Here is a 27,853-nt window from a genome sequence, read left to right as displayed (position 1 = left end):
GCCTAGGCTTTTGCGGGGTAACCGCGCTGCATCTGAAGACCTTTCCTGAACCCTGCCGTGCTTCTCGTAGGGACAAGGGGGCTTTATTGTGTGTCCAATTCGTGCGCTGCAGCAAAATGGCCCTTCAGTCTCATTTTGAGGGATTCTTGGCAGGGTTCAAATGCTCCAGCGGTGAAAGAAAAAAAAAAAATCCAGAAGGGAGGAAAAAAAGAGCGACGCCCTCCCTCCCCCATTAATTATTTGTGGGGCTGGAGTAGCGCGGGCTGGTGCAACCGGTGCATATAAGGACTTGTGTGCAAAGAAGGGGATCCGCCTCCAGCCGCGGAACGAATGAGGGAGAAGCGCACTCCTGTGGGCGCCCAGCGCCCCCCGATCCCCCGGGCCTCGGCAATCTACAACTGCCGCGGGGTCGGGTCCGCCAGCAGCCCCGGGAATCCCAGATGGCAGTTCTGGACGGGTCACTTCCCGCCTCGAGGTTGGGAAGGTTTGCCAGAAGCGGGAAAGTCGGGCGATCTGAGCTCCTTCTTGGCCTCGCCACACCCCGGACCTGTCCATGCCGCAATTCCCCCACGGAAACGACCGAATTGAAACGAGAATTGTTCTCCGGGTGCAATGGTTTGAATGCTTCAGGTAACTCGGAAGGCAACGTGGGTTAAGGCAGCTCACGCAGCCGCCGGTCCCGGCATTTTCCTTTGCGGCTGCGTTTCTGCTGCTCGTCTACCCAGATTAATAGAGAAAGTTTGGCTGGCGGATAAGATGTAACCCAGAAGATGTACGGCGTGAGAGCGATTTCAGTGCACCGGCTTTCTAATTGAAAGGCTGAACGTTTACAGTGTAAACCTGATATTCTGTAATCCGGTGTATCGAGTCACTTCCCCCAGCCGCGTCTCCGGCCTTGGCCACGCGAAATACCTAGGAAAAAAGGCTAAAATTGAGCTTTTCCCCCAAATACAGTTGTAAATTTGAAGGCATTATCTCCATCTCTGTTAAGATCAGAATTTTCTCCTTGCCAAGTGTCCTGAGGAATTTTTAATTGTGCAGTATGGATATCAGCTTCAGAATGATGCTTTTGAATGAATGAATAGAAGCCAGTGCAGTTAGTTCCTCAGGACTTTGGAGCAGCATTCCATATGCACTCTGCTGTTTTTATTAATAATATTGTCTTTATTTATATGCATTGTGCATCAAGAAACTTGAAAACTGTTCCAACATTTCAGTCACCACAACAGTTTAGGAACTTTTGCCATTAAAACATCAGATGTGTAAATGCGTCATAATTCCAAACATATGATTTGATCTCTCATTTTCTAGTAAAATCGTCCAGCTCAAGGTAGTAACCTACAGTAAGCCACTAAGTAATGTCGAAATGACATTAAAAAAAAAAAAAAACTATCGTTTCTCATCGTCCTGTTTTTTCCCTTCTCTGTGCCTTTTTTACCCTAAATCTAGATGACAAGTTAATGTATTTTCTCAGTGTTGAAAGAAAATCATTAAGATCAGGTATTGAGAACTATGAACTGAGCTATTTTTAAAACTCCAAGCACATGAAAAATGAGAAAAACATTTTTTTTCAAGAACCTTCATTTTATACCCCCAATTTTATTTGAAACATCACAAATCGTTCATTTCTTTTAGCGTTAATCAGCTGTTCAGGCCATAATGGTGTCATGATACAGGTATTAAATTCTACCATTGGTTTTAGAATCAGTTTAGAAAACCATATATACAGTACAGTGATGTGTACCAAGAGGAGGAGGGCTTCCTAGGAGCCTGAGAGGCTGATGAAAGTCAGGTGGAGGCAGGGATGCTGGCCGCAGGAAGTACCATAAAAGAAGAGGTTACAACAGCCAGGGCCCTTCCAGCTGCTAAGGGAAGGAGGAAACTCCAAGCTGAAGGTGAAGTAATTCTGGTAACTGGGCTGAGAAGGAAAGTAGAGGTCAGATCAGGTAGAGCCTTGCATACCCCAAAAAGGAACTTGACTTAATTTTTTTTTATGTCAAGTGTATATCATATTTCATCAATTTCAGTACAAACATCTAATTTTTTTGTCATATATGTATGCCTCCTGCACAGTTATTTAACATTTTCTTTAAATCAACACTTTTCATTTTTTCTTATATTTAACTTAAAAGGAAATATATGTCACTACTGTGGATGGAAAACTAGCAGCACCTGCTTAACAAAAAGAAGGAAATCATTAAAATGAATACAGTGGAAAATAAAACAGTATTCTTAAATTCTACCTAACTATCTATCCTGAGGCTTTAATTTATTAAAAGAAAAGTTAGCAAAATGCCAGGAAAGACATTCAAAATTTGACCAAAGTGAGATTTTCTTCTTGGTGTAATGTGAAGGGTTGAAAGAATTGTTATTATTAAAGTGCAGTTTGAAAGCCTGTACAACATTATGATATGCTGTTTATGTCTGTCTAAATATGTAAATGGAGATCCCCAGTAATGCTAAGGCCTAGCGCCGCCAAATAAGTAAATATTAAAAAAAGAAGAAGAGGAGGAAGAAAAGAGAAGAGAATGGATTCAAATCCATTTACTTCATACTTTGGGACTTCCCAGGTGGCGCGAGTGGTAAAGAACCCACCCGCCAATACAGGAGACATAAGAGACTCTGGTGAGATCCCTGGGTTGGGAAAATCCCCTGGAGATGGAAATGGCAACCCTTTCCAGTTTTCTTGCCTGGAGAATTCCAGGGACAGAGGAGCCTGGTGGACCACAGTCCATGGTGTCGCCAAGAGGCGGACTCGACTGAAACGACTTAGCACAGCATAGCAAATATGTAGATAACCATAAAAAGCATGAACACAGGCAGGAAGGATATAGAGGTATGAACTTTGGAGCGTGAGAAGGGAAGAAGAGAGATGAAATGGGAAAGCACAGTGGAGGCTCCAACAATGGTACCTAATTTAAATTTTTCAAAGATCTTAAGCACGGATTGTTTGGACTTAAGTCTGTGTTGTCACTAATGGGCGCTTGGGCCAAGGAAACACGATCACCCCAAGGGGCTGCCCACCAATTTCCAGGAGAAATAAGACCACACACACACACTACCTACAACCCCTGCCCTGCACCATGTCCTGCCCTGTCCCCCTTCCCACCACAGTAAGCAAAGCAAACACTCAGAATTAGCAACGCAGATAGGCAAGTGAGATTTCCAAACACTAAGATGAGCAGCCTGCATGCCTGCTCAGTCACTCAGTTGTGTATGACTCTTTATGACCCCATGGAGTGCACCCTGCCAGGCTCCTCTGTCCATGTCCCAGCGAAAATACTGGAGTGGGTTGCCATTTCCTCCTCCAGGGGATCTTCCTGACTCAGGGATCGAAACCACATCTCCTGCGGCTCCTACATTGGCAGGCGGATTCTTTACCACTGAGCCACCTGGGAAGCCCCAAGAAGAGCAGACCAATCACCAATTATTTGTGAAAATCTATTAGTATGAAAGAGAAGCACTATTTCAATCAATAAGCAAATTGAAAACTCCAAGATATTTGTATAGGAGCAAAAACAAGTTTTGTAACATACAGATTGTTTTCACTCTCAGAAGGATAATGCAGGACCTCACATACATTGAAAACAGCCAGTTATTGTGAAAACAAATCGGTTAGAGGACTTATTAAGAACATATTTATTGAAATTGTTTAAGTGAGTTGAACAGTAATCAGTGATACTATGCTGCGGATACTCTTATAATAGTCATATATTAACATATTTAATCTTTATAACCTTACAAAATAGGCAACATTATTAGCATATTTTTTTTACAGATGATGGACGTGAGTCTAAGTGAACTCCGGGAGTTGGTGATGGACAGGGAGGCCTGGCATGCTGCGATTCATGGGGTCGCAAAGAGTCGGACACGACTGAGCGACTGATCTGATCTGATCTGATCTGAAGCTGAAAAATAGAAAGATTAATTAATTTACCCCGGGGAGCACAGTCAGAAATGGCTAAAACAGAATTTGAACTCAGGCTCTTAATCACCATGCTATATACTGACTCAGGCTGAACTGAAGGACGATTTAGTAAGCTGGAAGACTGGGTCCTCTTCTCCCGGATTACAGAGAAAATACATAGAATACAGAGGACTTCCAAAACTGGGTAACAAAAGGCATTTTAGCTTTTACCTTGTTTTTGGGTCACTTGCTCTAAAGCAGTGTTTCTCAGCCTCAGCACTATTGACATTGTGGTTCTGAGAACTCATGCTGTGGAGGGCTGTCCTATGCAGTGTTGGATGCTTAGAAGCATCCTCACTCCCTACCCACCAGATGCCAGAAACACTTTCCCATCTGGGAAAGCTAAAAATGTCTCCAGACATTACCAAATGTCCCATAGAAAGCAAAAATCACCCCCAGTTGAGAACTACTGCTCTAGGGCAAGTCAGCCACGATGACCTGTGGACGTTCATGCAACCTGCCAGCCGTGTCAGCTGCCTTGAAGTGGAACCTCCACGCTAGTCAAGCTTTTAGATGATTACAATCCCTGCTTGCCCTAACTGCAGCTTCATGAGAGATCCTGAGTTAGATCCATCAAACCAAGCTCCCGATACCTGACCCACAGAAACCCTGTTAAATAAGAAATGTTATTGTTGTTGTAAGCCACTTGATTTGTTATGCAGCAGTAGATAACCAATACACTGTCTCAGACGGAGTTCTGTGTGGCTATATTAGCTGGAGCTATAGCAGCCATCTTCCTTCCCGAACTTGAGAAAAAAAACCAAAAGATGAAAAACACTTCGATCCTTAATCACATTGTTGAGTCACTAAATTAATCCAGGAACAACCTATCTCTGAACTTCTTCCCATGAGACATGAAGTTTTTCTCTTTGTTTAATCTGCCTTTAGTTACATTTTCTGTTATTTGCAGTCAAACACTTCCTATTAACAGAAAATAAGAATTAAAACTTTTAATTCTTTATTATTGCTGATTCATAAAGTAATAGGAAATAATGATAATCTAAAACTAGAATAATTTATCATGAGGATAAAAGTAAAGGAGAGAGAAAAAAGCATGTTAAGATTTTGGTCTTATTTGGAAATGTATATAGATACTTCGGAGAAGGCAATGGCACCCCACTCCAGTACTCTTGCCTGGAAAATCCCATGGACGGAGGAGCCTGGTAGGCTGCAGTCCATGGGGTCGCTGAGGGTTGGACACGACTGAGCGACTTCACTTTCACGTTTCACTTTCATGCATTGGAGAAGGAAATGGCAACCCACTCCAGTGTTCTTGCCTGGAGAATCCCAGGGACAGCGGAGCCTGGTGGGCTGCCGTCTGTGGGGTTGCACAGAGTCGGACACGACTGAAGCGACTTAGCAGCAACAGCAGCATATAGATACTTACTCTAAACACAGGAAAAATGTAAGTCAATTATACAAAATAAATATAGAGGTCACCATGTAGGCAATTATAAATTAGATGTGTAAGTCATAAACTACCTGAATCAAAAGAATGGAACAGGGATAATTTGATGAATTCAATAAAATAAATAAAAGAAAAAATATATAAATCAGATTATGTCTTGTAAAAGACATGTTTAAGGAGTGATGAGGCCCTCTCAGCCTCTATTCTGCTTCTGTATACTGCAGTAGGTACACTAATGCCTCAACCCCTGCCAAAGATGTTCATGTTCCAGTCCCCAGCACTTGTGAGTATGTTACCTTACATGGCAAGTAGGTCTTTGCATATGTGATTGAAATAAGGAATTTGAGATAGGGAGATACCTGGATTAAGCAAAGTGGGCCCCAATGTAGTTCCAAAGGTTTGCTTTTTTTTTTAACTTATTGGCTGCACTAGGTCTTCATTGCTTTGTATGGGCTTTCTCTAGTTACAGAAAGCAGAGGCTACTCTAATTGCAGTGTACAGGTTCTAGGGAGCACAAGCTCAGTAGTTGTGGTGCTTGGGCTTATTTGCTCCAAAGCATGTGAGATCTTCCCAGACCAGGGATCAAACCCATGCTCCTGCACTGGCAGGTAGATTCTTAATCACTGGACTGCCAGGGAAGTCCCCAAAGGTCTCTAAAGGTGAGAGAGGAAAGCAGAAGAGGAATCAAAGCTAGAGGAAGAGATGAAATGGAAGAAAGGCACAGATATGTGCAACATTGCTGGCTTTGAAAATGAAGGAAGGTGCCATAAGCCAAGGAACATGGGCAACCTGTAGAAGCTGGAAGGGCAGAGACATGGATTCTACTCTAGAGCCTCCAGAAAGGAAAGCCACCCTGCAAACACCTTAATTCTAGCCAGTAAAACAGACTTCCAGACTGTAAAATAATAAATTTGTGTCATTTAAAGTCACTAAGCTTGTGAGAATTTGTCACAGCAGTGATTTAAACAAACATACACACACACGCAAAACTAAACTTCCTGTATCTATATTTCCTTTGGAATGATTCTCTCTTTCCCTCTGGTTACAGATTGTTGGAGCCGTAACTTGGGTTTTCTGCCCGTCAGTATCCAAAGGGTGATAGGTGTCTGAAATCAGAACAGAGAAACCTGGAAGTTAAGAACAGCAACAGACTGAAAATGGTTAGTGACCATCACTTCCAATTGCGATGCCATTACTACAGTCCTTTCCTCTGTGTCGTGTCTCAGAAGTTGCCTTTTTCCTGTCTGTTTCCAAGCATGATCCCTATGCTAGTTATCTATTGCTAAGTAACCAACCACTTCAAAGCTCAATGAGTAAAACAACAGTTATTTCTTTTGCTCACAAATCCGTCATTTGAGCAAGGTTTGCTGGGAAAGGTTCATTTGCTCCACAGACTATCAGGTAAAACTGAAGGACCCATTTCCAAAATGGCTCACTCATGTACTTAGCAGATTTGGTCCCGGACTATGTGCTGAGGGCTCCTCTCCAGGCTTGTCTCTCTATGGGCTGTTAGGGCTTCTTTATGGCATGGTGGGTGAGTTTCAAGAGCAAGCATCCCATGAGCAGCAGACAGAAGCTGTATCACCATTTATGACTTAGTATCAGCAGTCATGTGATGTCCATTCCACCACTGTTACAAATCTTCCCAACTTCAAGAGGAAGACACATATATCCCACCTTTTGATGGGAGGAGTGTCTAAGTCACACTGTAGAAGAGCCCAGAGGACAGAAGAAATTTTTGCAGTAGTTTTGGAAACTAAAACCTAGCACATCTTTCCAACCATATTATCAATTCTTTGACCTCAATATCTTTGCCTTTTGCTCATAGTTGGCTTCTGCTATTGCTTTCAACCAAAGAATAATGTCTCAGACATAAGCACAAACACATCACAATAAGAATAAGTAATTTAAATTCCCATATTAGAATCAAAGGGTGTAAAAAGCAAAGCAAAACAACCCAAATAAACTAAGAATACACAGTTCTGCCACAGGAAATTGATAAAATCTGTCCACAGTACAAGGTGCAAGGTTTGATCATTTCCAAAAAGCAGGAGTTATGGATTGGAGAAGGAAATGGCAACCCACTCCAGTATTCTTGCCTGGAGAATCCCAGGGACAGGGGAGCCTGATGGGCTGCCATCTCTGGGGTCGCACAGAGTCGGACACAACTGAAGCGACTTAGCAGTAGCAGCATGGATACCAGTCTTAGACCACATTACTAAGAGATTCTAATGTTCATGTTACAAATTTTTCTAAACAGATTCACAGTTCTTAGATTTGTCTTCACTAGAATCACTTTTGTCTTTCTCTGCAATTAAACTTATTCCTAGGGACCCAGTCAGAAATGTATCATCATCTTAAGCAGCTCTGCCTGTAAAATTCCAGTTTTCCACTGTCTACTTACACACCCGATCCTTCTAGCTTCCTGGTGTGTGTGTGTATGTGTGTGTGCTAAGTCCCTTCAGGCACGCCCAACTCTTTGTCACACTATGGACTGAGCCTGAAATTCAATATTTTGAATTCCATACAGTATGATCTGAAGTGAAGAGCATGGTCCCTGGAGTTGGACTGCCTGAGATCAAATCTCAAAATAGAAAAAGAAAAACAATATGGTTGTTTTAAAAATCTCATTTCTTATTTCAGATAGATATATTGGTACAGATAGACTTTTTTAACCTAATTACCTTGGCATAATACTGCCAAGTGACTACATTTCTTTTGTATTAAATGGGTTCAGAGCAATTTTCCTAATTAACTAGCACTTTTTAATCCAAAAGACAAACACAACACTTTATCTAAAATACCAGTATTACACTTTCCCCAAATATGGAAAACTATTTTTACTAAAAATTTGGCAAGCCCTTTCAAAACAGCATTTTCTGTTTTCATTCTCTGAGAAATTTCTAACAACAAACATGTATAGAAAATTTTAATATGCAGCTGTAAGCTTTCACTATTTACTATAAAATTTGTTTATAATTTTTTGAAAGTTGCTTGATCTTCTTAAATCCCAAAGCAGTTTTAAATTTAATTATGTTCTAGTCAAACAATGGAGTTTCCAGCCTGTTTTTTCTTCAGTGTTTTTAAGACCTACCCTACTGTCTTTCAACAGCATTCTATACATGTCTGGTCAGTGACCAAACGTACTTTAATAGAAATGATAAAGAGACATCTCTTCTGACCACCAGGGCTTGGCTGGGCCATGTCAAAAGCCGGTGGTATGTTATTTCCTGCTGGTTATCTCAATTAGTTTTCACTTTTTCTATAGAGCTTTTCTCCTGTTTAATTTCAGATTCTAAGCCTGCCTTACCCTAGCATACACAAAATAATTTTCAACTTTTTAGTTTGTGTCCATATATTTGAACGACATAGCCTTACAGGTTAGCCTAGAGCTGGGAGAAGGGAGGAGTTGCCCAACTGATCTTTACATGAAGTCATAAGGTGCATAAACGTTTTTATCAGACTTTAAAGCTGGAAGGAACCTTTGAGATAAGGAGTCCAGCCCTCTCACTTTACAGATAAGGAAACCAAGGTCCAGAGACACTATGTGACTTGCTCAATGTCACAGAGTTACTGCAGGAAAAGGCTTCTTGTTTTGTTTTTTAAAAAAGAAAAAAAACAAGGCTGTTTTTGCTGTTATTGTTTTCCCTGAGATTCCCAGTCCTCTGTTTCCCTTCTACCATAGTCTAGCAGTACTACTACTGCAAGAAGTACTACCACTTCTATTGCAACATTGTGTTGTGGGTGGTATCTAGAGTGCAATATGCATATCTAAAAGAGACTGTAAGGTACACAGTTGATCCCATTTCCCTTCATGTGTGAGCCACCTGAAATCTCCAAGCTAAATGAGTGGGTGTGCCGTGTTTGGTATTGCCTCTAGTGGGGGAAGAAGTGCCTCTAGTGGGGGAAGAAGTACCAAAAACAGAGCCGAGCAGTTGGTCTCAGAGGTTTTCTTTAGTCCAGAGAACTGAGACAAAACAAGGAATAGGGAGTTGTTTTGGTCAATTGGCCAAAGAAGGCAGAGGCCAAACCCCTCAAGAGATTTAACATACTTTCTTTGTGCAATTACAGAGATGACTTGTGAGGTCTACACTGAAAAATATGTGTTCTCTCTCTTATAACACTTAAGATGCTATATTGTGTTTCATTGCTTTTCTTATCCACAATTCAGCTGTTGAGCACAAGCAGCTTTTCTTGTTCAGCTCTATTTCTCTCGTACCTGGCATAATGCCTGCAATGAAGTGATGCTTATAAGATTAATCAATAAATCAGTGTAAAGAAGTAGCTAATAAAAGTGGACAGATCTTGCCACTTTGAAGACAGAAAAATCTGGACAAGTCTTTTCAATCCTTTAGGTGTCAACATTTTTATATTTAATAGATTTTGCATGATTGATTGATTCTGAGAGCAAACCAAGAGTCCCATGGCTATGACTGTGTCAAAAGCTAGTAATAAGAATCAGTTGTAGATCTTCGTTTCTCATGCATTCACTAAGAGTGTAAATTCATTTACGTATTATCAGCTTCCCAGGAGGTGCTAGTGGTAAAGATCCTGCTTGCCAATGCAGGAAACATAAGAGATGCAGGTTTGATCCCTGAGTTAGGAAGATCCCCTGAAGTTGGGCATGGCAACCCACTCCAGTATTCTTGCTTGGAGAATCCCCATGGACAGAGGAGCCTGGTGGGCTACAGTCCATAGGGTCGCAAAGAGACACAACTGAAGCAGTATAGCATGCACACACACACATATTAATATATGTATTCACTAAAAACATGTATTGGATACAAGGATCATCAAAATGGTCTCTGCTTTTATCATTTAGGCATTGTTTCTGAATGTGCTGTCTATGGGTGGACTTCCCTGGTGACCCAGTGGTTGAGACTCCACACTGCCAGTACACGGGGTGCTGGTTCACTCCCTGGTCAGGGAACTAGAATTCCACATGTTACGGGGCTGAAAGAATAAATAAAAGCATTGTTTATGGGTACTGGTGTCAAAAAAAGAAATAGGGCTTAGTTAATATATAGATTCCGAGAATATGAAGGAGCAGGACGCAAGAATCTTTACTTTTAAACAAGCACCCTCCAAGATCATTTTTTCCCATTCCCAAATATTTATCTAACATCTTTGGTGGGCAAGGCTTTTAGTTAGTCGGACCAAAGGAATAATGAACATTGATTATAGCTTTTAGTAAGTATCTTAGTCTGTTTGGGCTGCTATAAAAAAAAAAAAATCAGAGATTAGATGGCTTATAAACAACAGAAATTTATTTCTTACAGTTTCAGGGGCTGGGAAGTCCAAAATCCGTATGCTGGCAGATTCAGGATCTGCTTCCTCATGGACAGCCATCTTCTCGTTTGTGTCCTCAAACTGCACAAATGGCAAGCTAGCTCTCTGGGGTCTCTTCTGTAAAAGGCACTAAGTTCAATCATGAGAGAGCTGCCCTTATGACCTATCACTTTCCAAAGACCCCATTACTCTGGAGATTAGGATTTCAACATGGAAATTTGGGGAGGTTGGACAGGGGACACAATATTCAGTCTATGTACAATATTCAGTCTATGTAAACATGAGACAAAATCCAGTGTCATAAATGAGCATAATGAAACTTGGGTTAACTGCACTGCTGTCAGGAAAGCTGAAAAGAGTGGAAGGAATTCAGGACAGAGTTTAATTTATGAAGAAAAAAAAAATTAGTATCCTGTAACTGGTTGGACAGAAAGTCTAGACATTTATTGATGTTGTTGATGATCTCTCAGTGAAAAAGGCCCAGAAAAGCTGCTTAAAATTCTTTGTCTTCTGGTATATACGTCACCAGCTTCTACAATCAACAGCATATCACCATAGTTATTTTTATATTTCTCCCCATCCACTATGCTTTTTGGGCTTCAATTGTGGCTCAGCTGATAAACAATCTCCTTGCAATTAGGGTGACCTGGGTTTGATCCCTGGGTTGGGAAGATCCCCTGGAGAAGGGAAAGGCTACCTACTCCAGTATTCTGGCCTGGAGAATTCCATGGTCCAGTCCATGGGGTCGCAAAGAATTGGACACGACTGAGTGACTTTCACCATGCTTTTTCTTCTATTTTGTTTTGTTTTGTTTGTTGGTTGTTTGTTGTTGTTGTTGTTGTTGTTTTGCCACATCAAGGAGCAGGTAGGATCTTTAGTTCCCTGATTCTCTGACCAGGGGTGAAAGCCATGCTCCCTGCGTTGGAACCGCAGAGTCTTAACCAATGGACCACTAGGGACTTCCCCTGTTTTTATTTGCTGAAATATTTAAAAACAAATCTTTGACATCATTTCATTTCACCTCTAAATATTTCAATTATGCATCTCACAAAAAAATGGAAGGATTTGAATGTGGCGTGTGCTTAGTAATGTGCTTCTGAAGCATAAAGTATAAAAGAGGCAAAAGTACCTTTACAGTAGAGAAATTTAGCAAACAGCAAACACTGTTTTGGTCAAGTAATCAAGGTTAACATGATCAGTGATAAGTCATATTGATAGAAGGCACCCCTGACAAGATATAATGAGAAAGGCATTAGTAAAATTTTAATAAAATGTGTTGTTTAATTAATAGTAATGTGCTGATATTAGTTCTTTAGTTGTAACAAAGTTATCAGAATAATGTAAGATATTCACAATAGGGGAAACTTGGTATGGGATATATAAGGACTATATACTATCTTTACAACTTTGGGAAACCTAAAACTATTCTAAATTTTTAAGTTTATTATTAAAAAGGGACAAGTATAACAAACTGAATAACCTAGAAGAAACGGATAAATTTTTAGAAACATACAAGTTTAAATCATAAAGAAGAAAATCTGAACAGACCAATATGAATAAGAAGATTGAGTCCGTAATCAAAAACCTCCCAACAAAGAAAAGTCCAGGACCCAATGGTTTTACTGGCAAATTCTACCAAACCTTTAAGGACTATCATAAAAACAGGCACAGAGACTTATGAAACAGAATCAAGAATGGGAAAAGCATAGTTTTTTTCTATAAATTGGTGCTGGAAAAACTGTGTATAACATGCAAAATACAAAATTGGACTTTATACTATACTACTCACAAAAAGTAACTCAAACTGGATTAAAGATTTAAACATAGGCCTAAAATCACAAAACTTCTAGAAAAAAATATAGAGAAAACACTCCTTGACATTGATCTTGGTAATGATGTTTTAGATATAACATCATAAGCACAAGCAACAAGAGCAAAAATAAAATAGAACTATATCAGACTAAAAAGCTTCTGCATAGCAAAAGAAATGATCAGCAAATAAAAGGCAACCCACAGAGTGGGAGAAAATATTTGCAAACTATCTGTCTGAAAAGTTGAACATCCTAAATATATAAGAAACTCATGCAACTCAATAGCCAAAAAGAAAAAAATGTGATTAAAGGAAATGAAATTTCTGCACATTTGTGTTCATTGAAGCATTATTTACAATAACCCAGATATGGGAACAACATAAGTGTCCATCTTCAGATGAATGGATTAAAAAAAAAAAGAAAAAAAATGGAGTATCATTCAGCCATGAGAAAGAAGGAAAGCCTGTCATTTGTGACAACATGAGTGGGCCTTGGGGGCATTATGCTACGTGAATATGTCAGATAGAGAAAGACAGGCAAGCACTGTATGATCTCATGTATTAGTAGAACCTAAAAAAGCCAAACTTGGGGCTTTGCTGACAGTCCAGTGGTTAAGACTCTGCACTTTCACTGCAGAGGATACAGATTCAATTCCTAGTTAAGGAACTAAGATCCCACATGGTGCAGCCAAAAATATTTTTTTTAATTCAAAAAGCCGAATTTGCAGAAACAGAGTAGAATGATGGTTGCCAAGGGTTGCAGGATGAGGACATGGAGAGATGCTGGCCAAATGGCATAAACTTCCAGTCATAAAATGAATAAGTTCTGGGGATCTAATGTACAAAATGGTGACCATAATAATATTGTGTTAGATACTTGAAAGTTGTTAATAGAGTAAATCTTAAATATTCATGCCACAGATACACAAAAAAGCAATTATAAGAAATGATGGAGGGTTTTTTCAAATATATATTCATTTTAATTAAAAAATTAAACTATAGAAAAATTGCAAGAACAAACAATGAACGCTATAATACCCTTTGCTTGCTGCTAAGTCACTTCAGTCGTGTCCGACTCTGTGCAACCCCAGAGACAGCAGCCCACCAGGCTCCCCCGTCCCTGGGATTCTCCAGGCAAAAACACTGGAGTGGGTTGCCATTGCCTTCTCCGACCCTTTGCTTAGATAAATCAATTTAACATTTTGCCACGTTTGCTTTATCTATTTTTGCTAAACCATTTGAGAGCAAGTTGCACATATCAAAACTTTTATCCCTAAATATTTAAGTGTATATCTCTTCTAAATTTTGTTTATTTTATTGGAGTGTAGTTGCTTTACACTGCTATGTCAGTTTCTGCTGTACAGCAAAGTGAATCAGTCACCTGTATACATATATCCCCTCTTTTTTGGATTTCCTTCCCATTTAGGTCACCACAGAGCATTGAGTAGAGTTCCCTGTGCTATACAGTCAGTTCTCATTAGTTTTCTATTTTATATATAATAGTGTCTCTATAGATTTTTAAATGTTTCATTATTGATCCATTCAAATGCATAATTAGGTTTTAATCTACCACAAATACATCTTCTCAAATGTCTTTGAATTGATCTACCTCTACCTCCATAAAATCTTTTTTTAAAAAGCTTATTTAGAATTTCTGAACACTTTCAGATATGATTTTAGGTTTTTCACACTTTTAAAATATTATTATAACTTTCATTGGGGACTGAACCTTAATATCTGGGATTTCATGAGCAGCCCTATCTCTAGTCATTCACTTGGTGACTTGGTGACTTGGAGTCCATGTCGGACTCCACTGTGATGGCTGTAACAGCAGAATGGCCTCCAGGGGTCTGTCGAAACATTTAAAGCCTAAGAATTCAAAATCAATGGAGAAATCCACCATGTGCTGAGCTAAATTATGGGTAGAAATAGCATCCATAATTGAACTATATATGTTCCATTTCTAATTTTTTTAAAAAAACCAAATGGTGAAAAAAAAAAAAACTACTACAAAAAGAAAATTCCCCTTGTTTGTTTTACACTTCAAAAACAATATCACTTTCATTACTGAGTCATGGAAACTTCCTGAGTCTTGCTTTTTTAAATAAAAAGACCGGTTGCTGATTTGTTTTCTTTTGCACCCTGCCATCTACATCTATAGCAAAATTGACAACTCAGAAATAGTCTTTGGTGAAACTGCAAAGTGGGTGAGGTTCTCCTGTGGCTTTCTTCTCCCTCCTCTCCTGATCTCCCAACTCCTGGAGCTCCCAGCTTATCTTATCCCAGCCCTTCTGAGCCCGTGGACCTGTAGGATATTTTACTCCCCAAGCCTACTTTTCCTCAAAGTATCCACTTTTCCTTCCTTTTCTGACAATCCCAACCCCCATCTTTTACTGCTCCCAACCTCAGCCGGCTGCCGCAGTCAGCCCTTTCCTTTATTTCTAGTTTGCTTCTTATCACATTCACCAGCTTCTGGTCCCAGTGTTTTCCTGCCTTCCAGCCTCCCTCACACACTCACCTTGCTATCTATGGAGGCAGGTCACCAACTTCTGCCATTTACAATGTGTTCTGTGTAAACGGGGTCCCCTGGAGTCATGCCCAGTGGACACATTGTGTATAAATGCCGGAGGTATGGAAAGTCACTGTCCTAGATACAGCCTTACAAAGGGAAAGTCCATAACTGAACTCAAATCCCCAAGTTTCATCTTTGTCTTCATTTCTGGCTCCTCCTTGGCAGCACCCTCTTTTCCTTGTAAAGCACCCACAATGGACTTAGGAAGACCTAGGTTTGGCGGGTGACACTGCCACTTCCTAACTGTACAACCCTTGGAAAGTTACTTAGTCTTTTAAGTATTCATTGTTGCTGTTTTTTCTAATTTATCTTATTGAAGTAATGTGTTAATTACTGCTGTACAGCAAAGTGATCAGTTTTACATATCTTTTTCATACTCTTCCATTATGGTTTATCACAGGATATTGAATAGAGTTCTCTGTGCTCTACAGTAGGACCTTGCTGTTTGTCTATTCTCTATCTAATAGTTTGTGTCTGCTAATCCCAAACTCCCAACCCATCCCTCCCCTGTGCCCCTCCCTCTTAGCAATCACAAGTCTGTTCTCTATGTCTGTGAATCAGTTTCTATTTCATAGATATAGGTTTGTTTGTGTCATAATTTCCGTTCAGTACAGTCGCTCAGTCATGTCTGACTCTTTGCAGCTTCATGGACTGCAGCACGCCAGGCTTCCCTGTCCATCACTAACTCTCTGAGCTTGCTCAAACTCAGGTCCATCGAGTCAGTGATGCTATCCAACCATCTCATCCTCTGTCATTCCCTTCTCCTCCTGCTTTCAATCTTTCCCAGCATCATTTTTTTCCAGTGAGTCAGTTCTTCGCAACAGGTGGCCAAAGTATTGGAGCTTCAGCTTCAGCATCAGTCCTTCCAATGAATATTCAGGACTGATTTCCTTCAGGATAAACTGGTTTGATCTTGCAGTCCAAGAGTCTTCTCTAACACCATAGTTCAAAATATCAATTCTTCAGCACTCAGCCTTCTTTATAGTCCAACTCTCACATCCATACATGACTACTGGAAAAACCATCTCTTTGACTAGATGAACCTTTGTCAGCAAAGTAATGTCTCTGCTTTTTAATATGCTGTCTAGGTTAGTCATAGCTTTTCTTCCAAGGAGCAAGCGTCTTTTCATTTCATGGCTGCAGTCACCATCTGCAATCATTTTGGAGCCCCCCAAAATAAAGCCTGTCACTGTTTCCATTGTTCCCCATCTATTTACCATTAAGTGATGGGACCAGATGCCATGATCTTAGATTTTTGAATGTTGAGTTTTAAGCCAGCTTTTTCACTCTCCTCTTTCACTTTCATCAAGAGATTCTTTAGTTCCTCTTTGCTTTCTGCCATAAGGGTGATTCCACATATAAGTGATATCATATGGTATTTGTCTTTCTTTTTCTGACTTACCTAAGTATTCATTAGTATTCATTTTTGATTAGAGAAATGAGATAAAAATAACACTTTCCTCTGCTTTATCATGTGAACTAAATGAGATAATGTCTATCTGAGCACTGAACCAGGAGCATGCTCAATGGAAATTCCTTGTTGATATAAGTCTTAAGGGTAATGCCGAAGTTCCACCTGTAAAGTCCACAGAATCCCTCTGCAAACTGTTTAGAAAGTATCTTTATGCTCGCCTTAGTTCTCCAGACTAATTCTACTTTTTCTCCATACTTCTGTGAACACATTTTATGGTATTGATAATTGAAATTCAAGTTAAAGCAATCCTTGATGCTTTAAATGATCAACTTATTAACATAGACAGTCTAGCTCAAAGATTCTGTCTCCACTCTCAACTGAGCTTTTGTATCTCTTATCCTGTGCTCTATTAATCCTGTATTCTTTATCCATAATAATAATAATAATAATTACTATTTACTAAATGTGTTTCATGTCAGATACCTTATTACATTGCCCAACTGAATCTCCACAATAGGTTGACGTTATTATTCCCTCAGCTGAGGAAACTGAGTTTTTAAATACACCACCCAAGATTTCAAAATTTGTAAAACTGAAGCCAGGGATGCCTTTTCTAAAACCTATTCCTACCCCTTGCCCCCAGCAACCACTGGCCTACTTGTTGTCTCCATCTGTAGAATCTTTGTGCATGATACTGTGGATTTGCCTATTCTGGACATTTCCTATGAAGAAAATCATCCAATCTGTCACCTTTTGTTACTGGCCTTTTTCACTTAGTATCATATTTTTAAGGCCTAGCCTTGTTGGAGCATATACCAGTACTTCATATTTCTTGTATGGCTGAATTTTGCAGGCAAGAATTCTGGAGTGGCATCTTCCCTTCTGCAGGGCATCTTCTCAATCCAAGGATCAAACCTGGGTCTCCCGCATTGCAGGAGGATTCTTTACTGTCTGAGCCACCAGCGAAGCCCATAGATATACTATCATTTGTTTATCCAATTATCAGATGATGGACATTTGAGTTGTTTCCATTTTGCCTATTAGGAGTAATTCTACTGTGAACATTCATATAAAAAGCTTTCATGTGAAGCTATGTTTTCAGTCCTCTTAGAAGTGGAATTGCTGGGTGACCATCTGTAAGTATAGGTTTATGAAACCACCAACCTCTTTTCTAAAGTGCTATATTATTTTGCATAATATATGAGGGTTCCTACTTCCTCACATTCTTGTCAACACTTGTTATTGTCCATCTTTTTCATTATAACCATGTTATACATTCCAAATTTAATATAACATTTAAAATATTAATTTGCTTTTCTGCACTAGCTGGGGCTTCCCAGATGGCTCAGAGGTAAAGAATTTGCCTGCATTGCAGGAGATGGGGGCTCAATCCCTGGGTCGGGAAGATCCCCTGGAGAAGGGAATGGCAACCCACTATAGTATCTTGCCTGGAGAATCTCACAGACAGAGGAGTCTGGCGGGCTACAGTCCCTGGGGTCATGAAGAGTCAGACACGACTGAAGCAACTTAGCACTTCAGTGTGTGTGTGTGTGTGTGTGTGTGTGTTTGGCTGGGTTTGTTTTTAAATGAAGAGATTTGGTTACAAAAGTAATAGGTATAGACACCAGTGCTCTCTGAACCACATGCTATCAGCCCACTTGACTTCAGGGAAACTGCATTGGCCAGTCCATGTGTGTATTTCCTGTGTGTGCCTTGAGTACACAAGCTTTGCAGAGTCTGTGTTGAGCCTTGGGGCTTTTTCCACGGCCACAGAAGGTTGCTGAGTCAGATCCTAGAGCCGAGTTGCCAGGGAAGGAGAGAGTAAGAAGGCGGAACTTTCAGTCATAGAGCTGGAAGTTGACGGACAGTCTCCAGCCTCCTGTGCCCTGTGCAATTCCAGGGCATTCTACTCCATCCTTAGAAACACCCAGCAGTAGTGAGCCACAGTTGCTCACAGCAGAAACCCACTTCTAATAAGCACTTAATTGGCGTTTCTTCTTTCCCAACTCCCACACTTCTGCTTCCTGGGATCACTTTGCAAATAAGCTTCCTGCTCACAAGTCCTCATCCCAGTCTCTGGTTTCATAGAAACTCAAATTAAGCAAAATTATGTAAATGAAAATGTCAAAAAGTCAGCATTAACTGGCTGGAAAGTTAGAAAGTCAGAAACTCTTTGCTTTGAAAAATCCCTTGTGTTTTTCCACTCTGGACTTAATGTTTTGTTTTTTTTTTCACACACAAAAATTATACTTATAAGTTATTGTTTGAAGTTCAAAAGATAGTCTGCTTTATTTTTTAAAAATGTTATTGGATTGTAGTTGCTTTACAATATTGTGTTAGTTTCCACAGCAAAGTGAATAAGCTATGCATACATACATATCCTCTCTTTTTTGGACATCCTTCCCATAGAGCATTAAGCAGAGTTCCCTGTGCTATGCAGTGGGTTCTCATTAGTTATCTATTTTATACATACTATCAATAGTATATATATGTCAATCCTAATCTTCCAATTCATTCCAGCCCCACCGCCATACCCCATTGGTATCCATATGTTCGTTCTCTACATCTGTGTCTTTATTTCTGTTTTGTAAATAAGATCATCCATACCAATTTTTTTCAGATTCCACATATATTGTGTCAATATACAGGATTTGTTTTTCTCTTTCTGACTTACTTCACTCTGTATGATTGTCTCCTAGGTCCATCCACGAAAGACAATCTGCTTTAACTATTAGGGTTTTCCCACCAAGATAACATCAGTATGGCCTAAAAGCAAAGATGACTGGAATTTTAACTAACCTGCCTAATCTTACTGTGTCTAAATGTCTGTGGTATCAGATTTGTTCAAAACAGTCCCCAAAATAGGATCATTACTTCATGATAATAATAGGATTATTATTCATGATCCAGTTGCACATAGTACATGGGTGAGCCGGCACGTTGTTCACATGGAGGACTTTTGGGGGCTAGGAAGTGGGGCAGTGCCAGTCCTTATGTCATAGCTTCCTTCAGAGCTTGTTACAGCCTAGTCACTGCCTGCCCTTGCTTTGACCTGGGGTATTCCAGTTTGACTTGCTGGCCATGAGCATTTCACAACTCCGTTGCCTGTGTTATCTTAAGTCTGCACTCTTCCCCCTTAATCCAGACTTGGCAGCTCTGTTCCGCCATATCTCCGCACGTGCTTGTTGTCCCTTGATACTCCATTCTATCCAAACTGCCATCTCTGCTAAGCTGAGAAATGGCGAGACTGTCAGAGACAGGATAGAACAGTCGCGTGGACTTAGAGGCCCTGGACACCAGGTCCAGCTCTCCCCTTCCTAACCCTGAGACACTGGACAACACAGAATCTCCATGTGAACATTATTTCCTTGTTTTTATTAAGGTAATTTTAGAGTGATTTTAGGCTCATATGAAAATTGAGGAGAAAGTATAGAGATTTCCTGGATACCATCTACTCCTACATATAACTTCTCCCATTAGCAATATCCCCCATCAGAGTGGGCTTCCCTGGTGGCTCAGATGGTAAAGAATCTGCCTGCAATGCAAGAGACTGGGTTTGTTCTCTGGGTTGGAAAGATCCCCTGGAGAAGGGAATTTATTACAATTGATAAATGTCCATTGACACATCACACATCATAATCACTCAAAGTCCATAGTTAACATTACAGTTCATTCCTGGTGTTGTCCATTCTATGTATTTGGACAAGTATATAATAACATCCGTCATTATGATATCATGCAGAGTAGTTTCACTGCTCTAGTATTTCCTCATCCTAAATGTGGCAGTAACATGATTGATTCTGAATCCTCTTAGGCTTAGAGAAAATAAAAACTGCTTAACAAACAATAAGGCAAGAAAGTTCAGTGTATTGTGTTGAGAGTGAAAAATTAGAATTGGACATAATCTAAAAATCTTAACACAGGAGCCCAGTTAAATAAATTATGATGTAATCAACCAGATATATGCAATAATTAAAAATTAAGTTGTACAATAGTTAAAGGTGTGGGAAAATTAAGTGAAAACAATTACAATGTGTTCAAGTTACCAGGGGCTGGGAAGGGAGGAATGGGGAGTCACTGTTTAATGGGTACAGGGTTTCTGTTTGAGATGATGAAAAGTTCTGGAAATGGACAGTCGTGACGGCTACACGGCATTGTGAATGTACTTAATGCCACTGAACTGTGTACTTTGAAGTGATTAAAATGGTAAATTTTGTGTCATGAATATTTTACCACAATAAAAAAAAATAATAAAGTAGCTAGAATGTTGCAGGAAGTTCTTCAAAATGCAAAAACAATTCTCCTGTGAAGCCATGGTGGTTTCTTACAGTTTGCTACTATTATGATTATGAGGAGCATATAATTGGATGTTTATTAAATTATTAACTAAAACTTTAAACACAAATAAAAGTGTTTGGTTTAAAAATATATATGTACAGGATGGCCCTCTTATTTAAATCTATCTTTATCTATGTCTATATGTCTATATCTATATGTCTATATATATCTATATATCTATGTCTATCTACATATATAAACACAACATTCCTATATACTTTTCTCAGTTTTCTGGGATGAATATATATTACTCCTACACCGAACTACCAGGCTTCCCTGGTAGTTCAGCTGGTAAAGAATCAGCCTGCAATGAGGGAGACCTGGGTTCAATCCCTGGTTTGGGAATATTCCCTGGAGAAGGGAACGGCTACCCACTCGAGTATTCTGGCCTGGAGAATTCCATGGCCAGTCCATGGGGTCACAAAGAGTCGGACTCGACTGACCGACTTTCACTTTCACACCAAACTTTATTTTTATAAAAAAGGTATGAAGTAGTACATCAGTATAAACCATAAGGAACTTCTATGATTAATAAAAGAGGCTTTGGCCTATCATAGTGTAGAATATACAATAATTTCTAACAATTTTAAGACAGTGTTTGACGTTAATCTGCAGACAGAGAAAACTGTATATCCAAAGTTTGAAAAGTGACCAGGTAGCTCATTTGAAGCATTTAAGTAAGGACATTGTGTTTGGAGCATTAAGTCTGTGGGTGGATGGTGCTGAGAGCAAAGGGCTGTGATGAGTCTGGAGAGGTTGGCAGGTAATAAAGGGACAGCTGTCCAAGTTAGAGTTTGGACTTTATTCTAAGGATAACAACAAACCATTGATGGGTTAGATTTGCGTAGTGGAAGGATTAGGGTGATTGCCTCCTGTCAAATGGACTAGAGAAATATAAGACTGGAGGCAGAAAGGTTGGTTAGGAGGCTGTTGCAGTCACACGGGCATGTGGGCAGTGAGTATTAAGTATGTGGGACTGAGACACATCTAGAAAGTAGAGCTCTTGTAGAGCTTGGTATCAGTTGGAGACCCAGAGTGAGATTGAGGACTATCCAGGATGTCTCCTGATTTTAGCCTTGGGCAATCAAAACGGGCTAGTGTCACTCATGGAGATAGAAAGCAAATAGGAGCTTGTGTGAGGCCCAGGTAAATACAGGGACCCGGACTTAGCGAAACATCAATCTGGATGATTTTTCTGCAGCAAATCACAGGATCTTTGGTGCAAGTGAGAGGAGGGTAACAGTTTAAATCTTCCAAAGCTATAGATTTGCAAAGAATTGTGAATAAAAGACACGGCGTGGGGCAAAGAAAATGAAGAGTCAAATAAAAATTAACCATAGAGGGACTTCCCTTGGTTGTTCAGTGACTTGGGACTCCAAGCTCCCAAGGCCAGAGGCCCAGGTTCGATCCCTAGTCAAGGAACTAGATCCCACATGCCACAACTAAGAATTTGCATGCTGCAACTAAGATCCAGTGCAGCCTAATAAATAAAAGAAAAGAATTAAACGTAGAATGATGTACCCGTTGTCAAAGCTATATATTTAAAAAAGTGAGGGAGGAAATGATGGAGAGAGAAAATGAAAGTATCTAGAGATTGAAAGTACTAACGTGTACAGCCAGCCAATCCATGTGCTCCATGGTTTGTTTTTTAAAGGGACTTTGTTTTCATTTTTGTTATTTTTTAAAAATCACCAAGAGTCTGATTCAACCATGCCGTAATTTGATCATGAAACCTTGACCAGAACCCTGAAGGTAAGAGAAGCCATTTGAAATCAAATATCTTGTCCAAACCTAAACAAAAACAACTATATAATCATTGATTTCTCAGATATAGGACCAAAATTAATCAGTAAGTATATCTTCCTTTCCCAGACTCAAAGACCAGTACTGCTTTGTACAAGTAGCCTGTGGACTGGGTATTAGATAATATTGGAGATTTCTAAATATTCTTGAATGTGTAATGGTAAATTATGCAGGTCAAGATTCTTAAATTTAGGAAATGCCTGCTAAAGTATATGGAGGTAAACTGCCAGCATGCAACTTATTTTCAATGTTTTTTAAAAAACTGCATAATAAAGCAAATACAGCAATATGGTAACTGTTTGATCTAAGTGATTCTAAATGGAGAGGGAGGCAGGGGGAAATGATTTTGCTTCCTAGGAAATATCTGGCAGTGTTTGGAGACATTTCTGTCTGTCAAAGTTAGGGGTGGTGTTGCTATGGCATGTAGTAAGTAGAAGCCAAGAATTCTGCTAAACGTCTACAGTGCACAGGACAGTCCCTGACAACAGACAATTATCTGGATGCAAATGTCCTAGTCCTGAGGCTTCAAAACCCTTTTCTGGGTAGTAGATATATGGATGATCATGGTGCTGCTGCTGCTAAGTTGCTTCAGTCATGTCCGACTCTGTGCAACCCCATACACAGCGGCCCATCAGGCTCCGCCGTCCCTGGGATTCTCCAGGCAAGAATACTGGAGTGGGTTGCCATTTCCTTCTCCAATGCATGGAAGAGAAAAGTGAAAGTGAAGTCTCTCAGTCGTCTTCCGTCCTCCGTCCATGGATTTTCCAGGCAAGAGTACTGGAGTGGGGTGCCATTGCCTTCTCTGCATGGTGCTAGTACTAGTCTTTCAAATGTCACAATATTTTAAACTTTTATTTAAAGCAGTTTGAAATGAAAATTAAAATATAAGATAAAAGGAAAATCAATCTTTTCTAAGTAGCCAGCAATAAATTGTTTTTGATGATGGCAGAGCCTTGTTTTGAGTGTGGTGATGCACTTGGAAACCATAACTTTTAGGTAGATGGCTGGAAATCATTCTTTACCTTTCTTCAGTGAGTCAAAATAGATTGATATTGCTGATATTTAAAAAAAAAAAAACCACACTCACCAGTTCCAAGGTAGTGCTGGCATTAGACACCAACAGCCAGGTAAGAGATGTATTGTTTTCTTTTCTTGGCTGATCTGGGTCTTCGTTGCTGTACAGGCTTTTCTCTAGTTGCAGGGAGCGGCAGCCTCTCTGTCATTGCAGTGCACGGGCTTACTGCAGGGACTTCTCTTGTTGCAGAGCACGGGCTCTAGGTTGCTCAGACTTCAGTAGCTGTGGCACAGGGGCTTAGTTGCTCTGCCATGTGTGGAGTTTCCTGGACCAGGGATCTGATCCAGGAAACCTGCATCTCCTGCATTGACAGGCAGACTCTTTATCACGGAGCCACCTGGGAAGCCCCCACTTTTTTTTCTTCCTTATGCACATATGAGTACACACACCAATAGGCTTCCAAGAAGTGGCTTCAACCAACACCTCCCTCCTCACTGCCACCACCCCCCTCAACTTCTGGGAGAGGGCTCCTGGCTTGGTCTTTATTTGGTATTTGAGTTTTTGTGCAAAATGTTTTAAGAGAGAAAGGAAGCAAAGAAGAGAAGAACAGACATTTCTATATCACTTAATATGACCCAGGCATCATGCTGGACACTTTTGGTATATACATAATCCTCTCTGGCTTGGAGTCAGCTGATACTCATGTAAGTTTTAATTGTGCCACACAATGACTAATTAGATTCATTCATTTAATCATTTATTTCTCCATTCAACAAACCTTTATTAGATACCAGCTGTGTTCCAGATACTAACTAGGTCCTAGGAATATAAAATTGAAGTATATTCCTTGATCTCAGAAAGCAGTGTGGGAACGAGGCCAGAGTTGGAGTTTGAGACAGGACCGGAGGGTGGTCCAGGCAGGTGGGACAGTGTGAGGCACGGCCTAGAAGTTAAAAGAGATGGGGTGGGATGCCTTAGTTGGCATTGTTGTTCAGTTGCTAAATCGTGTCCAATTCTTTGAGACCCCATGAACCGCAGCATGCCAGGCTTCCCTGTCCTTCACCATCTCCCAGAGTTTGTTCAAATTCATGTCCATTAAGTTGGTGATACTATCTATCATATTATATTCTCTGCTGCCCTCTTCTTTTTTTGCCCTCAATCTCTTCCAGCATCAAAGTTTTTTCCAATGAGTCAGCTCTTCACATCAGGTGGCCAAAGTATTAGAGCTTCAGCTTCAGCATCAGTCCTTCCAATGAATATTCAGGGTTGATTTCCTTTAGATTTGACTGGTTTGATCTGCTTGCAGTCCAAGGGAGTCTCAAGAGTCTTCTCCAGCATCACAATTTGAAAGCATCACTTGTTTGGCACTCAGCCTTCTTTACGGTCCAAATCTCACATCTGTACATGACTACTGGAAAAATCATAGCTTTGACTAGACAGACCTTTGTCAGCAAAGTGATGTCTCTGCTTTTAAATACACTGTCTACGTGTGTCATGACTATTCTTCCAAGGAGCAAGTGTCTTTTAATTTCGTGGCTGTATTCACTGTCTGCAATGATTTTGGAGCAACGTTATGTATATAAATTTAAATCACTATATAATAGGCATAACTATTATATTTAACTCATTTATGTTTGTCAATTATGCCTCAATTAAAGCTGAAAAAAGCAACTCATTTAGAGACAAAAATTTTGTCATTTTCCAGGTAACAAAACTGAAGTCCACCAGGCAGAGATGGTACCAGGCAAAGTGTCCCAGGCCTGACTCCTGCACACTCACCGCTGCACCACCCTGCTCCTCCCTGCCATACCAGTTCAGAGGAAGTGTTTCCCAGGGTCATAAAATCCCTCCTCTCCGTCATCATCAAAACTTCCTCTTGGCCATCAAGTGAAGTAGATGACAAAGCTGACTGTCCCAGTTTGGAGTCTTAGAGAATGACTCACTAAGAAGTTAAATATATACTCTCATTGAGCAAAGGCAGCTGGTAAAGCTGGGGTCAGATGGTCAGGCTCGTGAACTGACTGTTCTGCCCACTGGCCCATACCTGAGGTCCAGGAACAGCCTCTGAAATGGCTCTGCCTGGGGGAAGAGGCCCTGGGGCTGACTCAGTCAGCAGTGTAAACCCAGAGAAGAATGCAGGCGCTTCATTCTTGGGAACTTCTGTTATGGAAAGTAAAATCATTTGGACAATTGGCATCTTTTACATCTTCCTATTATGGCTACAGGGAACTTTGCTTTTTTCACATTTGTGTATCACTTTAGAGTTTAGATTTGCTTTTGCTTTCACCTTCTCGTGTAGTGCTCATGGCAGTATTTTCTGTCCTATTTTACAAATGAGACATATAATAATTTACACAGGATGACACACCCAGCAGGTCTTTAGTTTCCAAATCTTCTGCTGAACTCCATCAAATATTTATGTGAAATAAGTGTGATGTGTGTCAATTGTTTTCTCCAAACAATGGTGATTATATGTATACTATATGTGTGTATGTGTGTGGGCTTAGTGACTAAACAACAGTAAAGAAAGCATACACCATAATATGCATCATGGGATTCATTTGCGGGGAGAAAAAGAGAATGCCTGTGTGCTGGATACAAAAAGGCTGGGGAGATGCTAGCAGGCCTGACATTTCTAGGTGGGGCAGTTAGCAGAATTTGCTCCTTTCCTCTTTGAGGGTTGTTTTTTTTTTTTTTGGTTTTATTTTTCAGATTTTTATAATAATAAAATATTACTTTGGTAATCAGAAAGGAATTAATGTTATAAACAAAGGTTTAAAATCATCCAAGAAAGGTCAGACAGGTACATTTCAAGAATATAGAGACAGGAAATTCTCTGGTGGCCCAGTGGTTAAGACTCCATGCTCCCAGTGCAGGGGGCACTGGTTTGATTCCTGGCCAGGGAACTAAGATCCCCAAAGGTTGCAAAGTGTGGCCAAATAAGTAAAGAGATGTTATTTTAATAAAATAAAAATAAAAAGAGTATAGAGACAATTAATATTAAAACTCATTTTTCTAAAGGGGAGGGAATAAGAGAACTGTATCTATAGAAGCAGATATGACCATATCTATAGAAGTTGAAAGGCTTCCATGGTGGCTCAGACAGTAAAGAATCCCCCTACAATGCCGGAGACCTGGGTTCTGTCCCTGGGATGGGAAGATCCCCTGGAGAAGGAAATGGCAACCCACTCCAATATTCTTGCCTGGGAAATCCCTATGAATAGAGGAGCCTGGAGGGCTACATTTCATGGGGTTGAAAAGAGTCGGACATAACTGAATGATTAAACACAACATAGAAGTAGATAATTGACCAGATCTGTGCTACAGGACAGCAAGAGCAGATGGCTAAATGGATAGCTCAGAGCCAGTGCATGGTCCACAAAGCAAACATTTAGGGTGAATGAAGGAGTGGGAGCCTCCTTTTACTGGAGAAAGTCAGCTCCCTTTATACTTCCCATTGCTACTAACAGCTAAAGGGTTCAGTTCAGTTCACTTCAGTCGCTCAGTCGAGTCCAACTCTTTGTGACCTCATGAATCGCAGCACGCCAGGCCTCCCTGTCCATCACCATCTCCCAGAGTTCACTCAAACTCACGTCCATCAAGTCAGTGACGCCATCCAGCCATCTCATCCTCTGTCGTCCCCTTCTCCTCCTGCCCCCAATCCCTCCCAGCATCAGGGTCTTTTCCAGTGAGTCAACTCTTCCCATGAGGTGGCCAAAGTACTGGAGTTTCAGCTTTAGCATCATTCCTTCCAAAGAACACTGAGGGCTGATCTCCTTTAGAATGGACTGGTTGGATCTCCTTGCAGTCCAAGGGACTCTCAAGAGTCTTCTCCAACACCACAGTCCAAAAACATCAGTTCTTCGGCACTCAGCTTTCTTCGCAGTCCAACTCTCACATCCATACATGACCACTGGAAAAACCATAGCCTTGACTAGACGGACCTTTGTTGGCAAAGCAATGTCTCTGCTTTTCAATATGCTATCTAGGTTGGTCATAACTTTCCTTCCAAGGAGTAAGCGTCTTTTAATTTCATGGCTGCAGTCACCATCTGCAGTGATTTGGGAGCCCAAAAAAATAAAGTCTGACACTGTTTCCACTGTTTCCCCATCTATTTCCCATGAAGTGGTGGGACCGGATGCCATGATCTTCGTTTTCTGAATGTTGAGCTTTAAGCCACCTTTTTCACTCTCCACTTTCACTTTCATCAAGAGGCTTTTGAGTTCCTCTTCACTTT

The 27,853-nt window shown here is 40.4% G+C and overlaps 1 long non-coding RNA gene across 1 annotated transcript; it reads left to right on the top strand.

Moving 5' to 3' along the window:
* The first annotated feature begins 13 nt into the window (after positions 1-13).
* LOC138988485 (uncharacterized) lies at positions 14-27,287 on the top strand. Its single transcript, XR_011464722.1, has 3 exons — positions 14-630; positions 6,424-6,535; positions 25,322-27,287. It is a non-coding gene; the product is annotated as an uncharacterized lncRNA (long non-coding RNA).
* Positions 27,288-27,853: the final 566 nt, after the last annotated feature.

This window comes from Bos mutus, chromosome 1, assembly GCF_027580195.1.
Source record: "Bos mutus isolate GX-2022 chromosome 1, NWIPB_WYAK_1.1, whole genome shotgun sequence".
In the NCBI taxonomy this organism is placed as follows: Eukaryota; Metazoa; Chordata; class Mammalia; order Artiodactyla; family Bovidae; genus Bos; species Bos mutus.
This window is presented reverse-complemented; position numbering and strand designations above follow the sequence as displayed.